This window comes from Bombina bombina, chromosome 1, assembly GCF_027579735.1.
Source record: "Bombina bombina isolate aBomBom1 chromosome 1, aBomBom1.pri, whole genome shotgun sequence".
Taxonomy (NCBI): Eukaryota; Metazoa; Chordata; class Amphibia; order Anura; family Bombinatoridae; genus Bombina; species Bombina bombina.
In genome coordinates, this window is record NC_069499.1 from 995,067,133 (window position 1) to 995,086,189 (window position 19,057).

At 37.9% G+C, this 19,057-nt stretch overlaps 1 protein-coding gene across 2 annotated transcripts in view; it reads right to left on the minus strand.

The window, feature by feature from the left end:
• Positions 1–19,057, minus strand: part of CHD6 (chromodomain helicase DNA binding protein 6) — a 1,034,665-nt gene that overhangs the window by 954,922 nt on the left and 60,686 nt on the right. For both annotated transcript variants that reach the window (XM_053712106.1, XM_053712055.1), the window contains exon 2: positions 4,538–4,630. The gene's annotated coding sequence lies outside the window, so the exon portion shown is untranslated. The remainder of the gene's footprint in view (positions 1–4,537; positions 4,631–19,057) is intronic.

Sequence of the window (19,057 nt, forward strand, 5' to 3'; positions counted from 1 at the left end):
ACAGGTTTGAGAGTAGGAATCTGCCCCTAGGCGGATGAGATTTCAAGCCTATCTTGTATCCCTGAGTACGACTTCCAGGACCCACGGATCCTGTATGTTCTTGAACAAAGCGTCTGAAAAAAGAGACAGTCTGCCCCATACACAATCCGATCTCGGATCGGGGACCGCCCCTTCATGTCGATTTGTTTTCGGCGGGCTTCTTATTCTGCTTGGATTTATTCCAGGACTGAGCCGGCTTCCAAGTACTCTTGGGTTGCTCTGGGTTGGAGGAGGATTTTTGTCGTTGGGATTTGTCAGAACTAAAGGAACGAAAAGTAGGCCTTTATTTGGCCCGGACCAAATAAAATCTTGCCCTTGAAGTGAAGAGAAAGGTGTCTGGACTTAGAAGTCATATCCGCAGACCAAGACTTCAACCAGAGCGCCCGGCGGGCTAGGACCGCAAAGCCAGAGGCCTTTGCATTTAGGCATGTTCGCATCACAGATAAAAGAATTAGCAATTCTCAGAGCTTTAATTCTGTCTTGAAAATCCTCAAGAGGAGACTCCACCTCAATGAGTTCCAACAAAGAGCCGCACCAGTAGGTAGCTGCTCCGGAAACCGCGGCAACTGCAGCCTCTGGTTAAAATAAAAATCCTGTATGTTGAAACATCTTTCTCAGAAGGGTTTCCATTTTCTTATCCATCGGCTCTCTGAACGAAGAACTATCCTTAAGAGGTATAGTAGTACATTTAGCAAGCGTAGAGATAGCACAATCCACCTTAGGAATGGAGCCCCACAAATCCAGTTGAGAGTCCGGGAACAACTTTTTTTAAAAGTAGACGAGGGGGAAAAGGAAGATCCAATTCTTTCCCATTTGTTGTTAAAAATGTTCGCCATTTTTTCCTATGATCCTTCCCTCTTTTTGTTACCTATCCATGCCAATTAAAACACCGTCTACAATGCTTAATAGGGTGTGATGCTTATCTAGATTTTAACTAATGGTATCTGGAACAGTATTTTTGTATGGCCTTCCTATAGCTCGCAGTGTTAGGACTGTATTGAGAAGCTAAAACATTTAAATTTATCAAGATTGCTAGAAAAATGCAAGCAATGTGAACCTTTGTGCATGATTTCGTTCTTCTTTGGGTCTCTGTACTACTCCTTTTAAGTTTGCACTGCAATGCTACATTATGATATTGTTTTTGGGTATTAATACCACTGTTATTAGCTAACTGCTTTATCATTCTTTCCCGATGCCCAAATTAAGTATGGACTATCCTCTCAACATAAATCCACATGGGACATGGACTAAACTGTAAAAACGATGATTCAGATGTCACGTTTCATTTTCTACTGTTGTACCCGAGACATAGTTTCATGCTTGATTTGTATTGTAAACATTTGTTACAATAAAGCTTGTTTAACCGACACAGGAAAAGTCAAAAGGAACTTCCCTGTCTTCGTAAACTCTGTCTAATTTAGATATCATAGGTTCTTAAAGGGACACTGAACCCAATTTTTTTCTTTTGTGATTCAGAAAGAGCATGATATTTTAAGCAACTTTCTAATTTACTCCTATTATCAAATGTTCTTTATTCTCTTGGTATATTTATTTGAAATGCAAGAATGTAAGTTTAGATGCCGGCCCATTTTTGGTGAACAACCTAGGTTGTCCTTGCCAATTGGTGGATAAATTCATCCACCAATCAAAAACTGCTGTCCAGAGTTCTGAACCAAGAAAAAAAGCTTAGATGCCTTATTTTTCATATAAAGATAACAAGAGAACAAAGAAACATTGATAATAGGAGTAAATTAGAAAGTTGCTTAAAATTGCATGCTCTATCTGAATCACGAAAGAAAAAATTTGGGTTCAGTGTCCCTTTAAGGCAGCGCGGCCTCTGGAACCTCTAACGTAGACAGAACCTTCTTTAATAAAAAAATTCAAGTGCTCAATTTTAAATCTAAAAGGACGGTTCCTCCGCAGCAGAAGGCTTAGACGCTAAGGACTCTGCCCCCGAATGTTCACCCTCTGAAGCTACAGAGGTTAACTCATTGGATAACTGGTACATAATAGCTAAATCCGATAAATATTTTGATGACTCCGGGTCAGGAGAGCTATGTTTAACCTTTCTCTTGCATTTGTTAGAGCGAGGTAATGCACTGAGGGCCGCAGACACCGCTGTTTGTAACTGCGCAACGAAGTCCGCAGGAAGAAGGCCCCCTCCGGATGGAGGATTAGATGTGCTACGGAGAACTGCATGTTGAGTGGATAATGTAACAAGGGTAGTAATCTCACGGCCTCCTCACAATATAAACAGGTATGATTTAGAACAGAAGAAGTACCTTCTAACATGTGAGAGTCCTCCATAGCTCTGGTTATACCTACAGGAGGACACAAAAACTATTTTTTTTATATATACTCCAAATGGCTGGGGCAAACACCACCTCCTAGACACAAACAGTTAACAGAGGAAACGCTCTCCTCTGGTTGAAGTCTCAGCCAGAATGGAGGAAATGAACATAGACCACATGCTATGAAAAATACAGCAAGTTAATAGGAGCTGTGAAACACTTTCAAAAATGAAAGTGAAATCTGTTTGTTCCAGCCAAAAACACAGTCTATGAGCCCAGAAAATAAAATCACACAAAGCAGCATGTAAATAATACACTTATTTATTAACCCCAACTGTTCAATAAACCCTCTTCAGAGTATATTAACCCTGGATCCTATCAAGGTATAAAGAAGCCACACTGTTATAGCGTTTTATGTGTAAAAAATTTAAACAATCCATGCTGTGGAACAGAACACAGCCTCTCAAGTGTGACAGTCTTATAGCAGCGCTCCTGACATGGACTTGAGTGAGAGAAAACAGGCAGTGAAACTCGTAAACACTGATTGCTTAGGATCTGTTAGCAGTAGTCTGGATGGTTTAGCAGAAAAACTTTCCCTGCATCTCCAGACTCTAACTTTCATCAATACTCTCACTGAGAGGTTCCAGTCCTATCTTGAAGGGCAGATACCCTTTTTCAGGACTCTCCGAATCTTCCGACACTTCTCTGCCACCTCCTAACGTGACGAAAGGCAAAGAATGACTGGGGTAATGAGGAAGTGGGAGGGATATTTAAGCGTTTGGCTGGGGTGTCTTTGCCTCCTCCTAGTGGCCAGGTGATGTGTTTCCCAACAGTAAGGAATGAAGCCGTGGACTCTCCCTATCTTAAGAAGGAAATAGATTACAAGTGGAGCGCTAATTTAATTGCACGCCGGTAAACTGGCAAATTCGCTTTAAAATATACTAAACATTTCACTACTGTAGTATTGGCAATAGAAACCCTAGATGAACAAGATGCTGCCGCTGAAATAAGTAGGGTAGCATACAGTATAAGAAATGCCAGACACTTAAACCATGGGGTTTTGTGTTTGAGGTCACATTTTTTTTATAGCTGAATTACTAAGAATTTTCCATGTAGCAAGCACATGACATGGTCTTAGGGGGTGTCTTTTTTTCTTCTAGTTGCCAATATCTGCCTGGAAGGTCATTATCAGACAGTGTACTCTGAGCACAATCATATTACGCCCCAGGAGTAATGTGATCTGGAGTGGGTTTAAAATATTGCTTGCTCATGCTACAGCTGAACCTTCCCAGGACAAGAACTTTAACATTATTTTATAGTTTTCTGCACTAAGTTGTATTGAATGTATTGGACTATATTTTGTTCTGCACTAGTGGAGTTTGGTTGCATGGACACTATATTTGTAGATCCTTAATTGGAAGGTTTATCATGTAATATTATTTACATATATATTATTTTTATTTATTTGTTCTTCTATATTTTAGGTTTATTTTCTATCTGTACATATTGTATTTTCACTACAACTACTATAATTACTATTATTATTCATTATAAGTGCACGTTTACTTATTTAGGAAGAGAAAAAATTGCATGAAAATATATATATTTTTAGACTGGTGGCAGAGGTGGGATTAGTAACCCTGCCTAAGACAAATTGGTGGCATAGATGGCAGACACAGGATTAGGTAACACTGTAACAATCATTGAACAGTTTAGCAATACAAGAGTTTTGAGGTAAATTGTTAATCAAAAAGTAAATACTGAAAGTGATGGTAAACCCAAGCGTATAACAAACACTAAGATTTACCATCACTAAAAATAAACATTTTCTGTCATCGTTTCCTACAAAAAACGCAGTTAAACTCACCCTATCTGTAAGGCAAGTATATCGCTAATGCAGCGCCTCCGGCCACGGCACCGTGCTTTCATCAATGAGGTGATGTTTCCACCTCTAAACCTATAGCCATGTGTGTCAACTGATATCCTAGCACGACTATTGGTCTAGAGGAGGAATTGTCACCTTATTGGAGAAGAGCGCTGTGCCGAGGGCGGCCGAAGGTGCTGAGTTAGCTACATACTTGCCTTACAGATAGGGTGAGTTTAAGAAATGGTGACGGAAACTGTTTCTTTTTAGTGATGGTAAATCCTATCATTTGTTATATGCTTGGATTTACCATCACTTTAATATTCATAAATACAAAACTAACCTGGAAAGAAAATAGTTCCTTCTTCAGCTCATTTCTGTGAGATGTCAATTAGATTGTTAGATTTCCAGGGGACAGTGATGTATGTGCCATTTACTGGTAGATGAAACAAAGAAATACAACATGTTAGTATTATAAATGGTCAATAACAATGTGAGGGCTTTAAATTATTGACGGTTATACAGAACATTGTAAATTATCACGTTCATCCTTTGATGTCAAATCATAAATATACATAAAACATATACATACGCACCCACAGACAAGTGCCATTTCATTGATGCAAAGCATCTTTTTACTGACTGGATGCAGATTAGTTTTTTTTGGGGGGGGTGTAATTAAAAGAAAAAAAAAATACTTCAGAACAGGACGAGTGAAATACAAGGGAAAGGTAAGCTCTTTTTTCTAGTTTTCAGTATAGGGAGTGGATATAATAGTTGATCTAGTGATAACAATCATACATGTTGATGGGCAGTTTCTCAGTTTGGAGTTAATTATTATTTTTTTTAATCATAAAATTTTTATTCGTTTTAAACAATATAATACAGCAACTGGGGACTTGCAGGTCCCCTGCACAATATGACACGCAACAAGTCTGTATGAATACAAAAACTATAACATATAACTTGTATGTTCAACAGACAGAGAAAGGGGTCGGTACATTTCAAGATAACTATTAAAAGGGGGGAGGAGAGTGGGGGGGGGGAAGGAGAGGAAGGGACCCAGATAAGGGGAGAAGGGGGGGGAGGGGGGGACATCTCAGGCAGTCACCCCAAAATGCCCGGGGTAGGATCGCTTAGGCCCTGACTGGAAGTATCCATTGAGTAATGTGAAAAAGTGAAGTTAAGCGCTCAAAGCACGGGTATATCTAGGAGATGTGTATTTAAATAAAGGGACCAGTGTCCAGTATGTAATCAGCGAAAAAATATATTCATCAAAGTATTTATATGTGATAATATATAGGAAGGAATATATATATATGTACCAGAACAGAGACAGAGGCGTAAATATAGTTCAAATGGAAAATTTCCAAGGCAATTTATTATACTAATAAAACAGAGGTGTCAAGATGTCTAAAATGATACAAAATGATACAATGTAAAACAAAGGGACGTCTCCCTTAATAAATGTATAGATACATAAAATAAGCATAAAAGAACAATAAGAAAAAGTACTTGCGCTTTAGCGAAAAATGTACTGATGTCCCAAGATATTGACTTGCCAAGTGACAAGAAAGTAACTGTCCAGTTGTAGGCTTAAATTGCCTGTATATGGTGGTTGGCGTTACTGGATGAGAGAAAAGGGCGCCTTTTTGTGTAAAGGTGACGTGACGTCACGTTTTAAAATGGTATGTGATGTTGCCGTGGCAACCCCTATTCCTAAATCTGTAAGGAAATCCTGGGGGATCTAAAGATAATCTTTGCGCTCACGAAAGATGATAGCTTTGTTGTCGTGAGGAAAGACTAGCAGGATCTTGAAATTTAGAAATGGGTCTTTGCGGTCGCTAGTAGCGACTAGTTTATCCTTTGTTGAAGGACTTGGCGGTCGCAAACAGCGACTAGGAGAAATATACAGATCCTTCCAGTTGAAGATAAGGTGGTCGTTAGTAACGACTTGAGGATCTTTTAAGAAGTGTAGGTTGGTCTTTGCGGTCGCCGGTAGCGACTGGTGTATCCTTTGTTGAAGAACTTGGCGGTCGCAAACAGCGACTAGGAGAAATATACAGATCCTTCCAGTTGAAGATAAGGTGGTCGTTAGTAACGACTTGAGGATCTTTTAAGAAGTGTAGGTTGGTCTTTGCAGTCGCCGATAGCGACTGGTGTATCCTTTGTTGAAGAACTTGGCGGTCGCAAGTAGCGACTAAGGAATTCTTTGGTTTAGGATGAGGTGGTCGTTAGTAACGACTCGCGGATCTTTTAGGATAAGTAAGATGGTCTTTGCGGTCGCTGGTAGCGACTGGGTTATCCTTTGTTGAGGAACTTGGCGGTCGCAGGGAGCGACTAGGAAATTCTTAGGAGACAGTCAGTTTTGTGGTCGCTAGTAGCGACTAGGAGTTTCTTTGTAGCAAGGTTGGTGCCAAACGGCACAGCAGTTGGTGGAGTTAGTTGTCAGTTGGTGCCAGCATGCACATAGAAATTCAAATGGAAAGTCCTTTGAAGCATAAAATTGTTAACAGATAACAATAATGATGGATAAAATCAATAGCATAAAACACAGTGTCAGGTCAACGCGTTTCGCCCACAGGCTTTATCAAGACATGTTAGTCTGTGCTGCTATGAGAATATTTAAATGCCTTCAGTTAATCTGATTGGCTATCTCAGACAATTAATTAAAGGTGGAACGTGTGAATAGGGTGTTTGGATATTTAAGGTGGAATTCTTTATCCAGTCAGTGATAAACTACTTCTTATTTATGGTGTTGTAATATAACAGGAGTAATCCTATAGCAGGGATAAAGGGAATATATACGAAGTTGTTATATGTATCCATTGAGTGTCATGTGCATCTTTCCAGTCAGCCCAAACCATTTCAAATAGATCTACTTTGTCCAGACTATAATATATGTCCTTTTCCATTGTGTACAGGTAGGCCATAGTGTTAAGGATATCGGACCACCGTGGGGGAGTTACTTTCTTCCAACATCTAGCAATATTGGTTTTAACAGATGACATGAGGTATACACAAAAAAATCTGCTGTTGTTTAGGAAGGGTGTGTAAGTTTAGGTGGAGTAGTGCCATTTTTAGGGATCGCAATCTTAAAGGCCACCAGAGTGCGGAAGCACGAGTTCCACAAGGATATTAGCTTTGGGCACTCCCACCACGTGTGGAGCATATCTCCAGGGAGACCACATTCCTTCCAACACAAGGGTGAAGTCAGTGGAAACATTTTGGATAGCCGCGTAGGGATGAGATACCATTGAGAAATTACTTTGTAGTAGGTCTCAAACATTGTTATACAGTGTAATGATTTTTTAGTTAAGGTGATGGACTTCTGCCAGGAGTTTACAGGAATGTGGGTGTGAAGAGCAGCATTCCACTTTAGTAGGTGTGATGCCAGGGCAGGAGGTATGGTGCCCTCAAGCAAACCGTAATGTCTCGAGAGAGGCTTGTGGAGTCTACGGCCCCCATTCCACACAGACTCCCATGGAGTGAGCTGGCGAGAGACAGAAGGGTGGAAACCCCAGCTGGAGAGGAAACTATTAATTCTAATGAGTTCAAAGTGAAGAAAGGACGGTATATTTTCGCAGGGGCGGCCCTGAGACAGTGAAATAAAACCGTCTCCACTAGACCTTGACAAAAAGTCCGAAACTTGTTTGACACCTAATCAAGCCCATGTATTGGGATGTGTTTCCGCGAGGCCTGTAAGAAAGCCCGGGACAGAGGTGATTGGGGAGGGATGAGGTGCGATCAGGCTGCGATGCCGAATATTATCCCAGATTGCCAGACACTCAAGTACTACAAGATTGTGTATGCCTAAGGTTCTACAGCTATGGACTGGGGTCCAAATTAAATCCTTTAGGAAAATGTCAAAGGGTAATGAGGCTTGTTCAACCTCTCTCCATCTGTCTTTAGCGTGGCGCACCCCCCATTGGGAAATATGCGTGAGCATGGCTCCCTCATAGTACTTGACTATGGATGGGGAAGCCAGCCCTCCTAGCTCGATAGGAAGCTGTAAGGTTCTATGGGCTATTCTGGGGATCCTATTCTGCCAAATAAATTTTATGCACTCACTTTGAAATTGTAATAGGAGGTGAGTAGGTAGGGAGGCATCGAAACAGATAGGTGAGCCGAGGAAGAAACGACATTTTGAGGGAAATTATTATTTATTTTTTTTTACTAAATTGCACACCTTTCCACTGATTGCTACCTCTTCTAGTGATATGCAGTTAAGAAATCTTTCGTTCATTTATTTGATTTGTGGTCATCACTATTTTTGGTAATTGTTTCTAGTCATGGCCCTCATCTGTGCATTTAAATCAAATAAAAAACCCTATTGAGAGAATAGGGAAAAATATGATCTTTCTACACATAAAGTATATATCTTTACACGTAAAATTTAACTTTTACTAGTTCTAGTTAAAAAAGGCAGCAGAAATAGAAGTTGTATCTAGCGTGCCAGAAAAATAGTTAAAAACACAACTCTGTAACTGTGACTTGTATCAAGTACTTCAATGTTGCTGATTTTTGGTTGTCTATCACATATGAGGAGGAGGGGGAAAATCAAAGATATTTGGTAAATGTAAGAGCCTCTATTTAGGAACTGTGTCCTGTATTGCCCTATATTAGGGTAGATAGGCCACTTTTGTTATACTAAATATACTGTATAGCTCTTCCCCATCCTTCCCACAATATACCCCAAATGTTACAACAAATGTTACAACAACAAATAAAAAATATCAATTATTAGATAGTCTGAAATTAACAGAGTGCAGTTAAAATAATCACGAAGTCCCTGACGCGGTCGCGTTTCACTTATACGCTTCCTCAGAGGGGTGAGGAAGCGTATAAGTGAAACTATAACTAGTAAAAGTTAAATTTCAAGTAGAAAAAATAAATACTTTAAGTGTAGAAAGAGCATACTTTTCCCTACTCTCTCAATAGGGTTTTTTCTTTGATTTAAATGTTGTAATATGTTCTAAGCACACTCGCAGCCAGTTACCTCCTTCTATAATATAGACAACAAGGTCAACTGGGAGACAATAGAATTTTTGCCTTTTCCAGCAAATCTGGGATCACTTCCCTTTGTTTTGTCCTCATCTGTACATCTCTGCAAGCCCTGTCAGAGATTAATATACATATTTTATTTATTTTTCCACATGGATATAATGCATTGTTCAAAGATAACTGTTGCAATTTGTGATCTGTGTGACCAGGCGTCCACTCCTAGAAGGCAGGTGTATATCATCCAAATCTAGAAAGGCAAACAAAGAATAGGAGGCCCCTCATGGTGTAGCATATTCATTCACTTCAAAGATGTTAATGGAGCAAAGAAGTTCTCACTCACATTTACAACAGAGGTACTGTGATTTCAAATGGCAGTGAACCAATAGCCAAAACAGGAGTTAGTTTAAAACACTATATTAAAATAATGTGATGCGTTTCTAGGCTAAAAACATAGCCGTTAACATATTTCATTTAGACGCCTGTTTATAAAGAACCTCCACCCAAACAGATATCACATTCCTTGTTAATCCTCCACCCACATGATTTATTTACAATCATAGAAACCTGTCCCTGAGTATTTCATCGGAGTTAGATAAAATGTAATTTCCCTCAATATCGCCACTAAAAAGAGTTAAACCATAATAAAATACAATATTCCAATAATGTGTTATAATAATCTCTTATTGGGAGCGTGGTTTTAAAACGTTATCATTGGTAAGCAAAACTCCTGTTTTGGCTAGTGGCTCACTGCCATCTGAAATCACAGTACCTCTATTGGTTACTATATTCATCCAAAAGCAGCAGTACTGACGAAACGGAAAGAGGTTCCTAAGACAAAAGCGCCTCCTATGCTGTTTGTCTTTCATTATTTATTAAGCCTGCTTTTCCCGTCATATCAATATGTAAATTGTAGCTTTTACACTGCACCCACAGAGGCTATGGTACATTCCCTGGAATTTAGAAAATTAACCCTCCTACGTGGTGAACAGAGATTGCTCGATCAGTGCAGGAGCTAAATGGCCAAACCAAAGGAGATCATATAAACATACTCAAAAAGCTTCTAAAGGCACAGATGCACATGTTGTGGTCACCATTGTCAGCTTAGAAAGCAGGAGCAGCAACCAAGGCGCCTTCATATGGTAAGGGAGCACTTATATTACTCTCTTACCATATAAAGCAGTGTCATGAAGGGTGAGGGGAGATGGGGCCCTGTGCTACAGAAAAATATGGGCTGTAGGGGAACCTACACTACAGAAAAAAAGTAAATAGCTTGGAATGGGGAGAGTACACTACAGAAACATATACAAAATAATAATATAAAATAAAAAAAGCCATAGTTTGCTACTGGCAGATTGTCTGCCAGTAACAAACAAGGTTGTGGACATTGGGAGGGTAAGAGAGGTGCTGGGGGGGGGGGGAAATCAGGGTAAGGAGGGACCCCTATAATACAGAAATAAATAAATATATTCATAAAATAAAATAAAAAGCCCTACACAAGATGGTGGTGATGATGACTGTTTGGGAGGACTTAAGTAGGGATCAGTGGGGAGTGTAATCTCTACACTACAGCAAAAATTAACTTTACAAGATGATTAATCCCTTCACTGCCAGGAATTTCAAAAGTGTGGTGCACACCTGCAAATAACGGCCTCCTAATTGCTAAAAACCAAAGGCAAAACCAAGCATAAATAAAAAGAGAGAAGCGCTCAACCTGGAAACGAACAATAGCATAATAGCTTGTTCTATGGCTAGTTACCACCCAAGAAGCAGCCTCTTTTTGCTCAACATGTGCCTTTCACAGAGAAAAACTTTCCTGAAGCATATCAGTCTGATCCTGACTTCACAGTACAGTCCAGCCCCGAAATACCAGGCAATCCCTCTCTGAACGAGAGAAACAGCAAAACCCCAGACGTACGTTTCGGCCTATTGTGGGCCTCGTCAGTGAGGTGCAGCCATATCCCTCTAGGCACACTGAGCAACGGGTCCACGTTTGGATTCCCGCATCACACTTAGGGAGACTTCCCAAAATGTCATAATTTGCATAAATAAAAAGAGAGAAGCGCTCAACCTGGAAACGAACAATAGCATAATAGCTTGTTCTATGGCTAGTTACCACCCAAGAAGCAGCCTCTTTTTGCTCAAGCATGCCTGCTGTTTCTGAACAATGGAGACCCCAGACAAGCTTTTACAACCATTTGTCTTATGACTACAGTAGTTGTGTGTAAATAATTTTAGCGAGAAACCCAAAGTTTGTAAAAAAGCACTTTTTTTATATGATTGTATTTTACAACCAAATCGTGGCGTGAATTTTATATACCAAAATCAGCCTAGATCAATACCTTGGGTAGTCTACTTTAAAAATATACATTAAAAAAAATGGGATAGCAATAGCACTAAACAAATAAAGTGGGGATGCTCGGTCTGGTTTTATTATAGATATACCTAATGAGCTAGAGTGTTTGTGCAAAGGGGCAACTAACAAATTTAGTCAAAATCACTGGAGGGATTTGGACTCAAAGAATGCACTTATATAGCACTTCTAGTACCCCTAAAGTGTGGGACATCATACTGAACGAAAAGGACTAAAGGGTTGGATTCTTAAATTAAAACATAACTTTTATTGATACAAAAAATTGTATAAAATCTAAGTGTGAGTGAGTGTGCTTTAAAATCACATAGAAACTCGAATAGGCATTACAATTTTTAAAATTAGGCAATGACATATGTGGGCATGGTATAAAAGGAACCACTATATGTGGTATTAAATATATAGGAGATGGATGCTATCCATGAAAGGAGAAATTGTTCAAGAGTTGTGTATCACGCCCTTATTGTGGCGATGGTTAAAGTACCAAATCATTTAATACAGGGCTTGACAAACCCAGGAGCCTGGGAGCCACTGGCTCCTAGAATTTTACCCCTGGCTCCTAACTTTTTGGGTTATTCTCCATATATCTATATACAAATCCAACTGTCTGGCTCCTAAAAAATATGCCTGGCTCCTAAATATTCTTATTGGCTCCTAATTTTTGAACATATTCGTCAAGCGCTGAATTAATATGTCACTTTATACTGAGCGTTCACACTGTTGTGGAAGTGTGCCCAAATCCGGGCTATGTTTATTAAGGTGATAACTAAAGAGGAGACCAGAGGTAGGTTGAAGTATATGATAATTAGAGTAATAACATATTATTAAATTCTAGATCGATAGAGGACACAGTCTTATTGTTCAACCTAAGACCACAATTATACCAAATCTAACGGTCCTTCTGGCTTTCTACTGAATTTTATTGAAAATATATTTATTTTTTACATTCATACATTTCAGAAAGTTATGATAATAGACGCTGTATTATACGGCCTGAGTCAGCTGAGTAAAGTCTTAATGTGTTATTGTATACAAGGCATACATAGTAGCAGATAAAATTGAGATGTTCAATTTTGAAAATCTTTGTGCGTCTTGTAAGTACTAAAGTGACTTGTATTAAGATTCAATAAATATTATCAGGATCATTAAGACCATATAATCAAACGTTAAATATTTGAATACTGTTGTATGGAACCTTCTATTTTCAAATAAAGCTGTGCATCACCCATTAATAATGTGATGTTATACTGTTAGGACTGCCCCTTGCCGGGTGGTAATGAGTGAGTTTATATATAGTGGTGTAATACTAATTAGTGGTTTACGGATAAATCCACTAATGCGTTTTAATAATTAAGCCCTGTCCCTTCACTCTCTGATGTGTCTTACAGTCATTCAGGCTCCAAGTTGGTATTTACATAATAAACTTGACAGTTTGTACTGTTATTGGAGCACTATGAGCCTTATATTAAACGTTCGTATATTCGGTATTTCGGGAGTGCTGAAATAACTATGCCCACACACAAATATCACTGAATAAGCTATAAATCTCCACAATTGCAACGTTTTATCGTATATTCTACACTCAGTGGCTTGTAAATTATCAATGCCTTGACAGTTTGTACTGTTGTTGTTCGGGCACTATGAGCCTTGTATTAGCGTTAGTATATTCGCTATTTCGGGAGTAATAAAATAACTGTGCCAACACACACACATATCACTGAGTAAGCTATAAATCTCCACAATTATAACGTTTTATCGTATATTCTATACTCAGTGGCCTGTGAGTTATCAATGCCTTTTAGGTACTAAATCATTTTACTAAACGAGTTGTATGCAAATTAAAAAACAAACTGGGTATTAAGCAATACCCTTCCCTAACATGTTTCGCCGATAGAGTTTCGGCTTTCTCAAAGGTGATGCGCGCCGGCGTCTGTGGGTATTTGTGGAAATAGCTCCGCCCTTTGGACTGTTTCTGCCAATCATTGGCCTTCGAAATTGAGGTGTCACGTTTACGAATGACATCACAGGGCGAGGCGAGTCTCCGGCTTTTATTGATCTTAGTGGAGATTACTGACAATGACAGTTTATAATGTTGGTAACAATACTTTCTTGTCTGCTACAAATTCAAATGATATCCATATTCTGTTATACATCTAAACTGCACTTGTATGGCCAGTTCAAACATATACATCATATGAGCCAAATAAATCTGGTAACTCAGGTGTTAAGGGTTTATTTGGACCCCTGAAAATACATAAATATAGAGTATGATTTCAAATGAGTATATTAGTGTTAAAGGAATACAGTATGCTAATGTGGTTATTGGTACTGATTTTTAGTTTTTTTGTGAGTGATTTACTAAACCTGTCTTAACAGGTAGTGTTCAAAATAACACCATCTAAAAATACATACATTAGTCGGTATTAACCTGATCCTGCATTTATATTTCCCAACCAATATAATCGTGAATAGGTCGCCTTGAAATTGCACTGTGCTCGTGAATAAAAATGAATGAGTCAAGATACGATATAAGAGCTAAGTGGTGTAACTTGCATATATTGCAAGGTACACATAAAAAAGATAGAATAATAAAAATTATATGTGAAGGGTTGAATTGTGCTGGTTGAAACTTTGACATAAAAATTATGTGATGCTAATTGCAAAAACGTGAAGAGTGATGTTACCAATACTATGTGGTTAAACTGTTAAACTCACAGTTGAAGGAGGTGAAATTGGTGATACTAATCCAGTATGATATAACAATGATAATAATAAATATGAATAAATATAAAGAATAAACATATGTGATGTGCTCTACAATTATAGGCCATATGTACACCATAAATATAAAATAAATAGTGCATGACCAGTGAAAAGTCAGTGTTGTGAGACTATAGTCACAAAATGATGTGTAGAGAGAGAAAGAATAATGAAATGGGAATACATTCCCAGGTGAATTAAAGAGGGTAAATTAGGTAACGTGAAGAAGTTTTTTAACACGTTACCCACAGGAAATTTTGATATTATGACTCAATTCCTATAATATTCATCAAATGAAACAAAAGATAGGATGCTTTTGTTTATTATTATATTAAGATTGAATCATATGTCTTATTGTCATAGGTCCTATGTATAATAGTTCTATGGTTTTATCTATATTTATACTGATGAGGTCCATGTTGCAATGCCGCCAGATTATAATTTCTTTTTATAAGAACATTGAATAGTTGTTCTGTTCGTTAAAGGGACAGTCTAGGCCAAAATAAACTTTCATGATTCAGATAGAGCATGTCATTTTAAACAATTTTCCAATTTACTTTTATCACCAATTTTGCTTTGTTCTCTTGGTATTCTTAGTTGAAGGCTTAACCTAGGAGGTTCATATGCTAATTTCTTAGACCTTGAAGGCCACCTCTTTTCAGAATGCATGTTAACAGTTTTTCACCACTAGAGGGTGTTAGTTCACGTATTTCATATAGATAACACTGTGCTCATTCACGTGAAGTTATCTGGGAGCAGGCACTGATTGGCTAAACTGCAAGTCTGTAACTGAAATAAAGGGGCAGTTTGCAGAGGCTTAGATACAAGATAATCACAGAGGTTAAAAGTATATTATTATAACCGTGTTGGTTATGCAAAACTGGGGAATGGGTAATAAATGGATTATCTATCTTTTAAAACAATAAAAATTCTGGTGTAGACTGTCCCTTTAAGGCCTTTTGGATATACACTATCCATTAAGTATATCCATCTGGTTTCTGCTTTAAGTAAAGCTTTTTCAAGATCACCGCCTCTTAAGCCCAGGGATACTTTTTGAATTCCATAACATTTTAGTTCAGAGAGTTTTGATTGGTGATGTCTGAAGAAGTGAGAAGCTACAGATGTAAATTTTCTTATCTTTAGACATATCTTTTGGGGCATTTCGGATATTTTGCATGTGTCCCATGAGTCTGGTATGTAATTTTCTTGTGGTCATACCAATATAGGTACACAGACATTTACATTGGAGAGCATATATTACACTAGTCGTATTGCAGCTAATGTAACTTTTGATTTGGTGATGTTTTCCAAATCTATCTGTGATGAATTTTTTTGTTAATCATATTGCTGCACGACGAGCAGTTGCCACAGGAGAAAGATCCTTGTTCCACAGATCTGATGTTAGTAGTTTTGTGTACATAATGACTTGGACTAAGGATCTCTTAAATTTCTACTTCTTCTGTAGGTTATTTGTACTATGTCTCCAATTAGATCTTTAAGGTGGGGGTCCGCTTGGAGTATATGCCAATTTTTTTGAATTATATTGACAATTTGTTGCGTGTGTTGGTTGTAAGTTAACACAAGTCGAGTTTTATTTTCACAATTTTTGTTTTTAACTCTTAAAAATTCTGATCTTTTAGTTTTTAACGCTCTCGTTTTAGCCTCGAGGATAGATCTCTTACTATAACTTCTTAGGAGTAACCGATTCTCCAGTTCAAGAGCTCTCTCTTAGAATACTTTATCTTGTGAGCAATTCCTTCTTAATCTTAAAAACTCAACAATAGGCAAGGATTTGGCAGTATTTGGTGCATGGGCACTGGTGGCGAACAGAACATTGTTTGTAGCTGTTTCTTTTCTGAATAAATCGGTACTTACTTAGAGAACCATAGTTTTCTTTACAGATTAATAAATTAAGGAAAGAGATGTTGGTCTGGCTGTTGTGATAAGTTAATCGAATATTCAGATTGTTGTGATTTAATTTAAGTAGAAAAGCATCCAGATCTTCTTCTTTGCCTTCCCATAGAAACAGGATGTCATCAATGTATCTGATCCAAAGAGGGAACTTGTCAGTAAATTGATCATTTGTAGCCGAAAAAACAATGTTTTGCTCCCACCACCCTAAAAATAGATAAGCGTAAGTTGGTGCATATGATGTGCCCATTGCAGTGCCTTGGGTTTGTAAATAAAATATGTTGAATAAGAAAAAGTTTTTGGTAAGGACAAATTTGAGTAAATCTAATATGAATTGATTATGTTCAGGGCTTTCATCAGATGACAGGTTTAGAAAATATTTTACTGCATTTAATCCCAGGTTATGATCGATACTGGTATACAGAGATTCCACGTCAGATGTAACTAGCCAGGTGTTTTCAAGAATACTAATGTCTTTGATGATCTGTAGCACTTCCATCGTATCCTTGACAGACAAGGATAGTTGGGTTAAAAATAGTCAAACGCTGGTCCACATATTGGCTGGCTCTTTCGGTTAGATTTTCATTACCAGACACAATTGGTCTGCCTGGTGGTTGTTTGCTATTTTTAAGGACCTTTGGGATTAAATAAAATGTTGCCGTTTTAGGATGTGTTACATTCAAGAATTTCTTTTCTCTGGTGTTAATAAGGCCATTTTTACTGGCTCAGTCGATCAATTTAGTATATTAAAAAAACATAGTTTTTATAGGTAAATTTAAAAAAAAAATGAAACAAAAGGCTCAATTTCTGTTTAAAAAAAAAAAAGTGACAGCAAAATTACTAAAAAAATTCCGGTACATTGTACATGTTTTTCTCTGAAATGTACTGGTAGCCAAGGGGTTAAAGAGTAATCCAAGGTGAACTCAGGAGCGTGAACGTGTCTTCAGCAGTGTTTGCAAGAATGTTTAAAACCATGTTATTAAACACAGCTGTCATAAATTGCTACAAAAACTTTATGGCAACAGAGTTTGCAACTATTTATAATATTGTTTTAAAAATTTTTGCAAACACTATTGCCAGATGGCTAAGGAAACATGCACGCTCCTGAGCTCACTTAGGATTACTCTTAAAACAAAGGATACCAAAAGAACTAAGCAAAATTGATAACAGAAGGAAAATGGAAAGTTGTTTAAAAGTGAATGCTCTGATATATGAATGTTTAATTTGACTTCACTGTCCCTTTAAAGGGACAGTCTACACCTTAGTCATCTTAAAGTCTTACCATAGATTAAGCTGCAAATAGCCTCCTGCACCTTTTTCTATATCATGCAGCAGGGACAGTAAGAAAAGTAATTTTAAAATGAATATTGTTTCTGGCCACTTTGAAATGCTGTCAAGCTCCACCCACTTATGACATCACAATCTGGGCTGCATATGGCATCCAATCACAAAAGCCTCACTAGTTAGATTCAACAGACTGTCAATGCTATTCAGCAGAGTGCTAGATGCAGCCCAGATCATGATGTCATCAGTGGGTGGAGCTTGGCAGCCATTTCAAAGTGGCCAGAAACAATATTCATTTTAAAATAACTTACCATTTATGCTCCATGATTTAGAAAAGGTGCATGAGACTTTTTGCAGTTTAATCTAAGGCAAATCTTTAAGATGACTAAGGTGTAGACTGTTCCTTTAATTAAGTTTTATTTTAATGTGGGTTCTGTGTTTTTCTAAAAAAACAAATATTGTACATTATTCCCCAAATGGAAATCTTATCTCACAAAATTCCATTCATTAAATGGTGACATAATTAACCAAGATTAAAGTGATTTTCCAAATTTAAATCCAAAACCCATTTAGTGTACATCTATACCAAACAGATTGATTGGTCTGTTTATAAAGAGTAGCGATATTAGTTATATTTTAATGATACCAACCATGTGTATTACAGGGAAAGTAAACACCTTGTAATTAAAAGGGACATTGTACACTACAGGGAGTGCAGAATTATTAGGCAAGTTGTATTTTTGAGGATTAATTTTATTATTGAACAACAACCATGTTCTCAATGAACCCAAAAAACTCATTAATATCAAAGCTGAATATTTTTGGAAGTAGTTTTTAGTTTGTTTTTAGTTTTAGCTATTTTAGGGGGATATCTGTGTGTACAGGTGACTATTACTGTGCATAATTATTAGGCAACTTAACAAAAAACAAATATATACCCATTTCAATTATTTATTTTTACCAGTGAAACCAATATAACATCTCAACATTCACAAATATACATTTCTGACATTCAAAAACAAAACAAAAACAAATCAGTGACCAATATAGCCACCTTTCTTTGCAAGGACACTCAAAAGCCTGCCATCCATGGATTCTGTCAGTGTTTTGATCTGTTCACCATCAACATTGCGTGCAGCAGCAACCACAGCCTCCCAGACACTGTTCAGAGAGGTGTACTGTTTTCCCTCCTTGTAAATCTCACATTTGATGATGGACCACAGGTTCTCAATGGGGTTCAGATCAGGTGAACAAGGAGGCCATGTCATTAGATTTTCTTCTTTTATACCCTTTCTTGCCAGCCACGCTGTGGAGTTCTTGGACGCATGTGATGGAGCATTGTCCTGCATGAAAATCATGTTTTTCTTGAAGGATGCAGACTTCTTCCTGTACCACTGCTTGAAGAAGGTGTCTTCCAGAAACTGGCAGTAGGACTGGGAGTTGAGCTTGACTCCATCCTCAACCCGAAAAGGCCCCACAAGCTCATCTTTGATGATACCAGCCCAAACCAGTACTCCACCTCCACCTTGCTGGCGT